The following is a 12,214-nucleotide window of genomic DNA, read 5'->3' as shown; positions in this document are numbered from 1 at the left end:
AAAAGATGAAATCGATTATAGAGAAATATTACTAGGACATTATTTAGGAATGTAGTAGTTTACTGCCTTAGAAAATTTAATTGAATCAAAAGACTTTTTTTTTTGTCTACTGTGTATAGAAATAAATAATTTTGCCCTGTTTCATTATGGGAGGTAATTGCTCTCCCATTCATACACACAGGCATGTGCCAACAGAATGTCATATTAATCTCTGCTTCTCTTTTCTCACAGGGTAGAATTATTGACTGTGAGCTTTTCCTTTGGTCTTTTTAAAATTAAGTTGAGGTTATCTTACTCATTTCATTAGAAAAGTCCATGTATTTACTTTCCTTGTTTGGTAACCTTGTTTTAAAAACACCTAATTAAAGACATTTTTTTCACACCCTCCTAAGGTAGGTAGAGATGAGGTACCAATTTGAAGCCCTTAGTATTACACACAGAGTGGCAGATAGTATTAAGGGCTGTAGCTTCCCTAAATCAATTATAATAATGTCTTTATTATTCAAATATTAATAGGAAACCATTTATAATACACTAATAATATTTAATGAAGGACTATATCTACAAAAGCATTTAGAAACTTTAGTACTGCCTAAAGGTCCAGTGTAAAGTTGAAAAGTTAACTCTTCGTTCTCTTGCTCGTTTGCCACATGCTTTCTGGAGGTATGTAAAGTTTCTGCAGATCAGAGTTTTCACCAGTGAAATCCCAGTGCAATAAAGACTGAAGCGCAGAGCACTGAGATGCACCAAATCCACAACTAGATGTTTCATTGCGATCTCCCTAGTCTTTAGTGTACAAATTCGCATGTATTCTGACAAGGTAAGTTTTATATGAAGGCAGTATCGTGATTCTCCTGCAACATCTTGCTCTTTCAGCTACTGACTTAATAGCCCAGGCTACCAGAAGCTCAAATTCATCTCCTTCCCCTTCTTGAGGCAGTTTCACTCTGTGTATTTCCCTATTGCTTCGTGTAGCAGAATTGTCTTAACTTCTCTTGGTGTTGCATTTTGTATATGTTAATTACATAGTCATTAGACAGGAAGACTTACCATGTTGATTACCTATTCAGGCATTAGGCAGGATATAAGAATTATATGGTGACAGCAAATTACAGTGCCAGGAATGAATCATGTTTCTTAGTAACTCGGCATCAACAAGCAATCCAATTGCAGAATATGTCCTTCTCGTCCCACCCCAAGGGGAATGCAGCAGCTAGTTGCCTACAGAGTCATTCTTGCTTTCCCCAGCCGACTAAAAAAAATAAATCAGTGCTATTCAGCATTTTCAGAAGTTGCCAAAAATCTTGAAGGTTCAGCACCTGAAGGACCATATTAGATACAACTATTTGCATTTTCAGTAATTCCCCTTTGAAAGTCTTGAGTTTTCATCTTGTATTGAATTGGCACAGCTTCACTTGGTTTTCTCACTATTAAATGTTGCTGTTATCAAAAAAGCTTTGTTAAAAATATTGGTTAGCACAACTACATACAAAAAGCAATGAGAAAGAGAAATGATTTCTCCTTGAAGTGAATGCTGCCTGTGAACTCAGGGATTTGATAATTTTCATTATAATTAATCTAGTGCAGAGATAGAAAGGCTAAATCATAGTGCTCCTTCATGCTTTCTTTCCATTAAATGAAAGAGAATAGCTATTGACCTTTTGCCAGCAGCTGAAATAAATTGGTATGTTCAGCTCGCTGTCTATATGTAGGAGAAAAAAAAGAAGTGCCCTATAAAACATGCTCACTAGCTAGTCCGTCCATTTAAAGACTCTTGCTGACTTCTGCCTTTAAATGCTAAGCTTATCCAAAGCCCCTACAATGACAGGTCTCTTTCACTAACTTTAGTAAAGTTTGGAGCTGGCTCTAATGGTTACACCAGTAAAATAATATCCAGCTTCTGCAGTTTGAAGTCCCAGTTTTGGGGCCTGTTCCTGTGGGTACGTGAAAGAATTAGGATGTGAGCTGTCAATTCGATGGTCCAACCCCTCCAGGGCACTTGGAGGAAATCTGAACTGCGGGAGCTGGAGACACACAGCAGTCACGTGAAACTGCAGGCAGGAATGGCAGCCATGCAAGCAGACGTACCCTCCATCCTCTTTCAATAGAAAGGACAGCCTGAAGGAGAGACTTGGAGTGCAGAGAGCAGCACATGATCCTGTTAGATTAGTCCTTGATTTAGACATCAGAGAACCCCAGGGCCTGATAACTTCATTGTAGGGAACAATTTCACTCCTGTTTTTTTTTTTTTCCTCTACATTTCTATGCTAGACATGGAATGACTGAAATAGGTGTGTGGTTTTATATTCACTAAGCATTCTCTGCTAGTTTACTAGGAATTTCATTTCACCTTATGGAGAGGCTTTGATTTCTTTATTTACTTTTGTTTTCCTTGACAGTAGGAGAGGACTAAATGTTGCTGTCATGATATTGCTGCAAAACTAAGGCCAGAAACTAGTTTGGCCTCTGGACACGTCCACGTAAAGACCGAATATTGTGTAAAGGAATAGCATAACTGGTTTTACTACATTAACAAAGAGCAGAGCTCTGCTAGGCCAGCAGCTGATTAGCATTTAAGCTGTTAGTTAGACACAAACGTTTATGGAAAAAATCCCCTTCCTTCCTCCCTACAAAGAAAAAAAGGCAGGAGATATGGGTCAAATTTTGCAAAAGATGATGGTGATTTTTGGTAGTGCTGAAAATTAGCAGTTTATATCAAATTATTTCTCTATTTCTACATTAACTTAAATGATGAATGCATGTCCTGGTTTTGTGTTGGGGGCGGGTGTGGGGGCACTACAGCGGCAGCTTCTGCAAGAAGCTGCTAGAAGTTTCTCCTTTGTCCAGTTCCTGGGGGATTGCACCCCATGGAAAAGGACCCCATGCTGGATCAGTTCATGAAAGACTGTAGCCCGTGGGAGGGACCCCACGCTGGAGCAGGGGAGGAATGTGAGGAGCTCTTTCCCCAAGGAGGAAGGAGCAGCGGAAAACATGTGATGAACTGACCACAGCCCCCATTCCCTCTTCCCCCCTGTGCTGCTTGAGGCAGGGAAGGAGTTAGAGATAATTTGAAATGAAGTTAAGCCTGGAAAGAGGGAGAGGTGGGGGGAAGTTGGTTTTGTTCTCTCTCATTATACTGCTTTTGGTTTTATTAATAATAAATTGAAATAGTTTTCCACAAGTTGAGTCTGTTTTGCCCGTAATGGTAACTGGAATGTTCTCTCCCTGTCTTTACCTCAAACCTCGAGCTTTTTGTTACATTATCTCTTCCCCATTCTCTCTGAGGATGGGGAGAGTGAGTGAAAAGTTGCATAGCTTGGTCCCAAGTGGGACAAAACTATAACAATGCACTTTTGGCAAGATCTATGGAGACAAAGCAGGTAGAGCTCATAGAAAATCTATCCAGCATCTTCCCTTCTTTTGATTTTTAATGAACAAATTGCTACAAGGTTGGTGACTGCTGACAGAAAAGTTCATGTCAGAACCTATGTAAAATGTATTGTGCAGAGCCCTGGAGGCCCTTTAAGATATGGAAAAAGTCAGGAGATGGTATGGGAATGGGAATGTGATGTCTTGGGTTTACTTTCTTTTTAGATCTTATAGTTTTCCTAAAAATGTAACCATAGGATATTTCATATAATTCCCAAGTCACTGTACATTACACTGGGGAAGTGTGTATACACAAGATATATGCATATATAATATAAAAAAAAATCTAGTCTCTCTGTATTTACTGTCTATATATGCACATCTAAAATGATAGTATGTATGGAAAAGATAATGTTCCAAAAGAAAGAACATAAGAAAAATAAACTTTCAATTTTTAAAGTTGGCTGATTGCTCACAAGGAAATCTAGACACATACTGATATCACTAAACAATAACCTCTCTGAAGTACCTGGAAAATTAACAAAAATTCTGTACTATAACTCCAATAAGAGTCATCCCAAATACTCATCTAAACTAAGATCCAAGTGTCTCAAAACAGATTGTTCTCTATCAGCATGTTTGTTACAGGCTTATATCTGGTGACTACAGTCACAATAGTCTCTTACTTTCACAAGCTATGTGGAGTTCCTGTTTCTAAAAACAAATTAAATGCAATCCTTTCCATTTTGTTTACCAGAATTATCAGCTAAATCATGGAATATTACTTTTCAAGGTTGTATCTGTGGAATCTTACTGAAGGCTGTGCTTCATCTGAGCAACAACATGTGGGCAAGCTATAGTTAATAGCTATGTGTGGTCAGCAGTAAAATAAATTTGTCAGGCAGTGAAAGAAATTAATACCAGTTCTGAAGAGCTGACAGACAAAATATGACCCACTTCATAATCACTAAAAAGCATTTTCCCCAAAACACCTCTCCCTGTAGATCACTGGGAAAAGCTGTGTCAAGCTGCAGTTCTGACTCACAGATGAAAGTGTGAGAACAGGTGCTGCAATGACCAGGACTGTCACTCTGAAGGCTGAATTACTATTTGATGCTCTCACTCCATACATCTCAAAACATTTTTTAAAAAGAGAATAATTTACTGTCATTCTCTAGCAGATTGCTAATGGATCCAAGAATAGCTGAAACTAATTTATCTGAGTTAATAATCCCATGACAGTAGAGAAAGAAACATGATTTAGAATATATTTTTTTTTTCCAGATGGCTAACTGCATATTTGTTGGTAATGATGGAATGATAATAATGCCAGAACAGAACAAATAGGAATTCAAAGAAGTAAGCACCAATATTTACAGACATCAGCAAGAAAGACAGATTGGTATAAAATAGCAAACTGTTCTGTCCATTCTCACAAGCGGTTTTAAGAGAGATTTTAATTCCTACATCTCATTGAGATACATCTCCAGACCAAGTGGTATTTCTTTTTATAAAGCAAAATTGTGCATAGCTGGAGTTTGTTTTCTGTCGCACCATTTCATAGCGTTAGTCCTGAGCCAGTGGCGGTGGTAATCCACATTCATCAGCCGCCTCCAGAGGCTTTATTTTCTCCCATTTGTCTGTTTTCCCCCTCCTTTCTCTTTGCTCCCTGGTAAGCTATGCGAGCTAAATCCTGCTCCCAGGCCTAGTTCTGTAAATCTACAGTTGCCTAATGGAGAGACAACTTAAAATTGGTACGTAATTTTGGCAACCTGCCGCCCACTGCTTGTCCAAAGTTGTTTATAAAAAATGCTGCAAAACCCTAAATGAACAAGTAACAGGCACCGAGTCCTCATTAGATTCTAGAGGTTTTAATGGACTTTCCCTGCAGGTCAAAATCCCACGTGACTCCGTTGCTTTTTCTTTTTTCCTTTTTCCAGTGCTGATACGGTGCTGTGAGTGTTGTGGACACACTGGGAGGCTACTCTGAAGATAGGAGGCTCAGCTGAAGAGCAGTTTAACAACATGTAAGCTTTTTCACTGACACAAGACACTATACATGCCAAACATATGGCATTTTAATCATTAATCACCTGACTATGCCAGCAACTTTCAAGGTTATATTGGGCCTTGCTCAAATGTTATAGCAGCTTTTCCACTCTGAATTTACATCTCTGCCACAATTTAATTATCAGGAACTTCTATAAAGGGGTACAATGGGAGATGCAGTTGTCCACTTACCTCAGTCCAGTCACTGAGGTCGCAGCATAAGGTAAGAAACTAGGACTTCATTTTCCCGTCAGGCCATTCTCTGCCTCAGTAGCAACCTTCCATGGGACTTCAACTGTATCTTGCTGGTGTTCTCACCATGTCTTCTCTTGATCTGGGACTTGGGTGTTAAACCTGGAGATAAAAAAAGTTCCAAAGTCCATCAGCTTCACCACATCTGGTACTGAATCTAGATTTAATGCCAAACCTAAATAGCACGCGCACTCTTGCCAACTTACTGGCATCGTGTCGTACCGGTATTTTGTGCATAGTAAGGATCTTCTGAGGTTTTTTAATGTGTAATTTCTTTCTGACTGAGTCACAGCACAAGGTGGTTTAATTATAAGCAACACTGATATTACTTGAACATGTAATTCAGCTTTTAAAGCCTCCAGCACTGAGGTGGGAGGTACAAGCTCACAGCTTCTGTCAGTGAGCAAAATCAGCTGTGGGTCAGGCAAGTTCCTCTCCCCACTGGCACCACATCAACCACTGCTTGGAACTACCTGGAGAAGCTGGGCACTTGTGACAGCTTGCTGAACAGAGAGGCTTCGGCAGATGGCTTTGAGATGAGGCAGACTTCAGGGTCGCAAGATTTCTTGGGGTGCATTTAAATTAAATTATCTGTTGGCTTTCTACAAAGGACAGTTTTCTCTCTGGATTCCTGAAACACAAAGAAACAGACTACGTGGGGACCTAGGAGAGTGAAGACCAGTAAGCTAGAACTTCATTAGGAGACGTTGCTGTCTCAAAGAGTGTGTCCTCAAGACACTGTCTCAAGGCAGCCATCTTAAGGGGCTGTAGAAAGCTCTTTCTGTGTGAAGTATATGCTTATTTGGGCTATTACCAACTCCACCGCTTCTGTACTCTGCGGTGAAAGTGATATGCCGCACTGTCAGTTAACAGCAATTGATTAACATTGTGTGTAGTTAATAACTGCAACATGTGCAGGATTATTGATGCATATTTTTCAAATGTACATTTTCAGGGGAAAGACATGAGAAGATCTTGATCTGACTTACACCCATCACTGTGTCAAATTTTCTGGAAATTGCTGTTACAGTTCCCAGTCTATGTAATTTTACGTATTTATTATAAAAATGTTACTCAGTATTAGGCACATATTTTACCTCACCACTGAAGCAGGGGCATAGCGATAAACTGTGTCCCTGTTTTTTTTTTTTTTGCTGGATACTGTGACCTAACAATATAAAAAAGAAAAAAAAATGCCAAAGAAAAACACTTGCCACTCTGATTAAAAGAAAAACAACCCTATTTGAATATAGCCTGAGCTGTAGTAATGGATAACTGCTAGCATTTCAGACATTTTGGCTTTGAGGTTCTCAGGGGCCTCAGTCCAGCTAGTGCCATTTTAATACAGGCACCCATTACATTTGGTTCACTCGTGTTGGGTACCACTGGTCTTCCAGTGGACCCTCTGTTCCCCTCAGAAGGGAGTCACCTACAACTATAACCTGTCTTTTTTCCTCGTGGATGTGGCTGTGATATGAGGGGTAGGCCTTTCTGACCTTGGCAACACCTCTAGTGTAGATGGACCATCATCCACATGATCAATGGACTGACCTTCCACATGCAGCGCCTCATACCTGTTGCACAGACGCACCTGAGAAGGCGAGGGGGCAAGGAGGGGTTCACCTGCTGCCCCAAGTGTGGACTTGCCTCCATTCACTCCTTTCTTTAAGTTACTGCCTTCTGCCCGGTGAGGGAAGGATACAGGATCCCCTGGATCTCTTGTTTTTTTTTTCTGGTGGATATTCCTGTTTCAGGGCAGGCAGAGCATGGTTCCACCAGTCTCTCTCTTTCCAGATTCCCTGATCCTTCTTGACCTGTCCACTTCCTCTCAAAGTTCTGCCACCAAGCTGAACAGATCATCTACTTGGTCACACCTCACACAAATGTTCTTGCTACTGCCATCAGGTACTGATGAAAGGCTCTGGCATGCCCTGCAGCCCAAGACGTAGGTGGCTGCATGTTTTTGTGGCAGCTCTGTCTGGGTAGCCACATCAGTTCTGGTGAGAGCAGAAGACACAGCTTTCTGCTGGGTGGTTACCATAGCTAAGCTCCTTCTGGGAGAGTGATGACCACCAATTGAACTGAGCAGCTTGCCTAGGCAACTGACATGTGTTAGACACAGAGCTCACCCAGTCCCATTCCCCACAAATTTATGGTTATTATCTGACATTCAAAGCATAGGCAGCAGCACAGACTGTGAATCTGATGGCATACAAATTATTTTCTTTCTTCTGCTTTCTGCTTTGAATGAACACTCTGAATTGGCTTCTTCTGAAGCAAAATGTTCTCACCAGCACCTGACACGTGAAACACTTTGCATGGCTGCATTTTCTCTAGTTCTAGAATATAATCAGTATTTTATTATTCTGAAGAATGCCTTTATGCTCCTCAGAAATGACCTACCAATTAATTATTCTGTCTTTTCTAAAGACATTCAGTCACTCACAAGCCTACCTTTTTTTTTTTACACTAGAAGCCCTACATTTCCTGATGTTAAAATACATGAATACTTTAGGAGTTGAAATAATTCAATATTTATTTTTTTTACAGACTGCTTTGTAGTAAAAACTATTATAACCTTTGATTGCCCACTGAACATGCCTGTCAAACAGAATCACTTACAGGTGCTTGGAAAGCACAAAGTGGACTGTAATCTGCTGAAGGAAGGCTGTTGTTCAATGTACAGCTATGAAGAAACAACATAGCCAGGCAAACAAGACAACAATGAATATTAGAGAGAACAGTGTGATAATATTGATGTAACTCGAGGCAAAGTGCTGCCAGCTGGAGTGGTGCCGTCTCACACTGATGTTCACACAACTTTGAAAGCAGCACTGCAAGTCATCGTGGATCTAGAGAAGCTCTTAAGTGAAAAGAGATTAAGAAACAGGCTGGGAATTTCTTATAGAAGGCAGTGTACAAGGAAGAGGAGACATAATGATTATATGTAAAAATACAATTGCCACAAAACTTCTATTACCCCATTCCACAACCCCTAAGCAAGAGGCCAGCCAATAAAGGCAATAAGAGGTGAGTGAAAACTGATAAAATGAAACACTCTTCTGCGCTACACATGGCTGCAGAGCAGATCTCTCGCCCACATGGAGACCTTCCAGAAAAGGCTGAGAACACACACAAATTTCATCAATATCCATAACCATACTGGGCAAGCGACAAGAGCCTTTGGTTTCTGCGTGCAACATGTCTCTGACTACTAGAGAATACGATGAGAAAAATTATACCATATTTGTTTGCTGTGACAATTTCTAGTCGGTTCATTAGGTAACTCAGGTTTTACTGAAAATATTTTTAGCATCTGATTTCACATGCTAAGCTGTATGGTTTGTTCAATATTTAAAACATGCATATAGGAGAATCTCCACCTCCTCTCCTCCTTGTGTATATGTGTTTCTTACATCCCAGAAAAGGCCAGATCCTGCCTGGGTTTTTTCCTGTTATTTGAAGTGCAGTTTCTGTTGGTCACCTTGTCATCATGGGGCACATTCATACTGTTCTCTGTCTGTGCTGGAAACAAATATCATGTTATACTTGAACTGCCCAGTCAACTTTCAGCCAATGTATGGCTGCTACTGAGACTTGTCAGCATTGCCATGTTTTAGTAAAGGCTCAGAAACAGTAGTGCTTTCATGTCTTCACTGGAAAATTTGGGGTTTTCCATTCTTGAACATATCCAGACTTTTCCTAGTGCATCATTTCCAAAACTTGAAGCTGTTCCCAAAGTCCCAGATGGGCTCTGTGAGCTAAAGACATAAAGACAGATGTCTCGCTAACATCCATGCTACTCTACACAGTGGCACCCAGGCATGCCTTTAAGCATCATGAATCCTCCAGGATATTACAGCCATATGGAATTGATAGGCATCTTTATCCCAACAGCAGCTTGTGTTGGTTTTGTTCAGTGAGGGGGGGCTAAGGTGGTAGCTTCTGTAAGAAGCTGTTAGAAGTTGCTCCCCTTTGTTCAGTGGACTTGGCCGGGGCCTAGGGCGGACCCGCTGCTGGCCAGGGCCGAGCCAATTGGTGGCAGAACGTTCCCTGGTAACACCTCTGCGATAATGTATTTAAGAAGGGGAAAAATAATTTTTTAAAAATGGAAGAAGATGTGAAGAAGCTGAGCAGGGGCAGAGCAGGGCAGGAGGCCCGAGCCTTGTGGGCCTTGCAGGCCTCACCCTCTGGCCTCTCACCAGGCGGCTGACTGGGCCCGACTCAGCCCAGCTGCAAGAAGTGGAGAGGAGATGAGAAGTGAAGAGAACCTGAGAGGCGTCTGCCTGAGCTGATTGTGAAGAATTTTTTGTGAGAGGAATAGCTGCAGATGCCAAGGTCAGTGAAGAAGGAGGGGGAGGAGTAATGCGGCTCCTGGCCAAGATTCCCCTGCAGCCCGTGGTGATGACCATGGTGGAGCAGGTTGTCCCCCTGCAGCCCATGGAGGTCCACGGAGGAGCAGAGATCCACCTGCAGCCTGTGGAGGACCCCATGTTGCGGCAGGCGGATGCCTGAAGGAGGCTGTGGCCTGTGGAAGGCCCATGCTGGAGCAGCCGGTTCCTGAGGACAGCACCCTGTGGAACAATGACCTGTGCCGAAGCAGGACCATAACCCCCATTCCCTGTTCCCCCCTGTGCCGCTCTGGAGGGGGAAGGAGGTAAGGCTAATTGAAATTAAGTTAAGCCCAGGAAGAGGGAGGGGTGGAGGGAAGTTGTTTTGTTCTCTTCCACATTATCCTGCTTTGGTTTTAATAATAAAGAAACAGTTTTCCCCAAGTTGAGTCTGTTTTGCCCCTAACATTAACTTTAAGGATTTCTCCCTGTTCTTATCTCAAACCTCGATCCTTTTTGTTATGTTATCTCTCCCTGTTGTCTCAGAGGGTGGGGGGATTGAAAGAGAGACTGCATAGCTTGGTCCTGAGTGGGGCTAAATACAACACAGCTCCACGAAAAACACTCTTAAGTTGTCTCTCCCTGGTTTATTCAGACTGCTTCTAGAGGTCAGGTTTTTGCAGAAAGAAAGGAGGGGCACATGTATCCATATTGCACAGTTAGTATAGCAAAATACAATGAGCATTTACAGGGCTGGAGCTGAACCTTTGAAACAGTCCTGGAGGGAGGACTCAGGTCATGTTGTCATTAGAACCCTAGAAAAAATCCACAGACATGCTCAGGTCGTACAAAACATCAGTTCAGGCAGGGCTGGCTAGGCAGTGATCAGGAACCTAACTTCCCTTAAAAAACGTGACTTCCTTGAAAGTAAACTTAGTGAAATTGTATTGATTTGGCAAAATACTGTGTCAGAGGACAAGACAAGGAAAAGAATTCTGACAATACTGAAACATGTAATTTTTCATAATAGCCCACTTTTCATAAGAATTTAGCTCTAGAAATTTTATTTTGCCATTTCCAATTGTATAGTGGAATACAGACTCTTTAAATCGGCTTTGTTTCAGGGTTATTTTTCTGTTCAGTAGGAAAATTAATTTGGAAATCTGAAAACCCATGGTCAATCAGACTTTCCATTCTCTACCTCACTTCTACTCAGATGATTTGTGTAATGTTTTTCCAAGCTACTGGATTTCCTTATGTTGACTGGTGAAAACAAGAACTTAGAGAAATCATCCTTGTCATAGTTGATAGAAATCATTGTGCATAAGGTGCATAAAAGCCTTTGAAAAATCTGACTCCAAGTCTCTATGGTGTAATGTGGAGATACGTGTAGATAAGATTGATGAACAGAAGTTGAGTAGTGAGAAAAACATAATTAGGCTGATTCTGATGTTTATCAGAGTGGAAGGAGCCATGAATAAAAAACAAGCATTTAATCAGCGTGGAGAGATGTGCTCCTAGCTGTACACTTCTTGCAAGCAGACTTTCTTGAAGCTGTTTGTCTGGAGATGCACTGTGCAGCATGGTGGAAAGCTGTGGTGAAAGGAGGCAGAGACAGAGCGCACCTCCGCTCCCCTGGGTGCCGTGCAAACACTGAGCACTTCAGTGGTGGGTCTTTCGTACATCAATAAATCAAAACAGAGGTGTATTCCTATGTGTGCTCCCCTCTCCCATGGAGCGTGCTCGTAAAGACAATATGGGAACTACATATGGTAATGAACTATTGTCCTTTTGACTTACTGGTGGCACCTTTGGGAGTTAAAATGAAGCTGAATGTCAGGTAAGATAATTTCTCCAGGTGGCACCACAGTGTGCTGCACAGAATCTGGGTCATGATTTTCAGGGCTTTTTTCAAAAACCAGGGTGGTCTTGTTCCCCATCGGCTTGTTGTTTGGCACATGGGGACGGCCTGCTCCTGTGTCTTTAACATTTCCTTCTTGAAGAATATCCAGCCTTCCTGGACTCCTTTGCCTTTCAGGACTGCCTCCCAAGGGACATTGTCAACCAGTTTCCTGAACAGGCAAAAGTCTGCCCTCCACAAGTCCAGGGTAGCAGTTCTGCTGAACCTCCTCCTTACTTCTCCAGGAATGGAAAACTGTATCCTTTCATGACTGTTATGCCCAAGACGACCTGCAACCATCACATCACCCGGA

Source organism: Chlamydotis macqueenii, chromosome 4 (assembly GCF_036417535.1).
Source record: "Chlamydotis macqueenii isolate bChlMac1 chromosome 4, bChlMac1.mat, whole genome shotgun sequence".
NCBI lineage: Eukaryota > Metazoa > Chordata > Aves > Otidiformes > Otididae > Chlamydotis > Chlamydotis macqueenii.
This window is presented reverse-complemented; position numbering follows the sequence as displayed.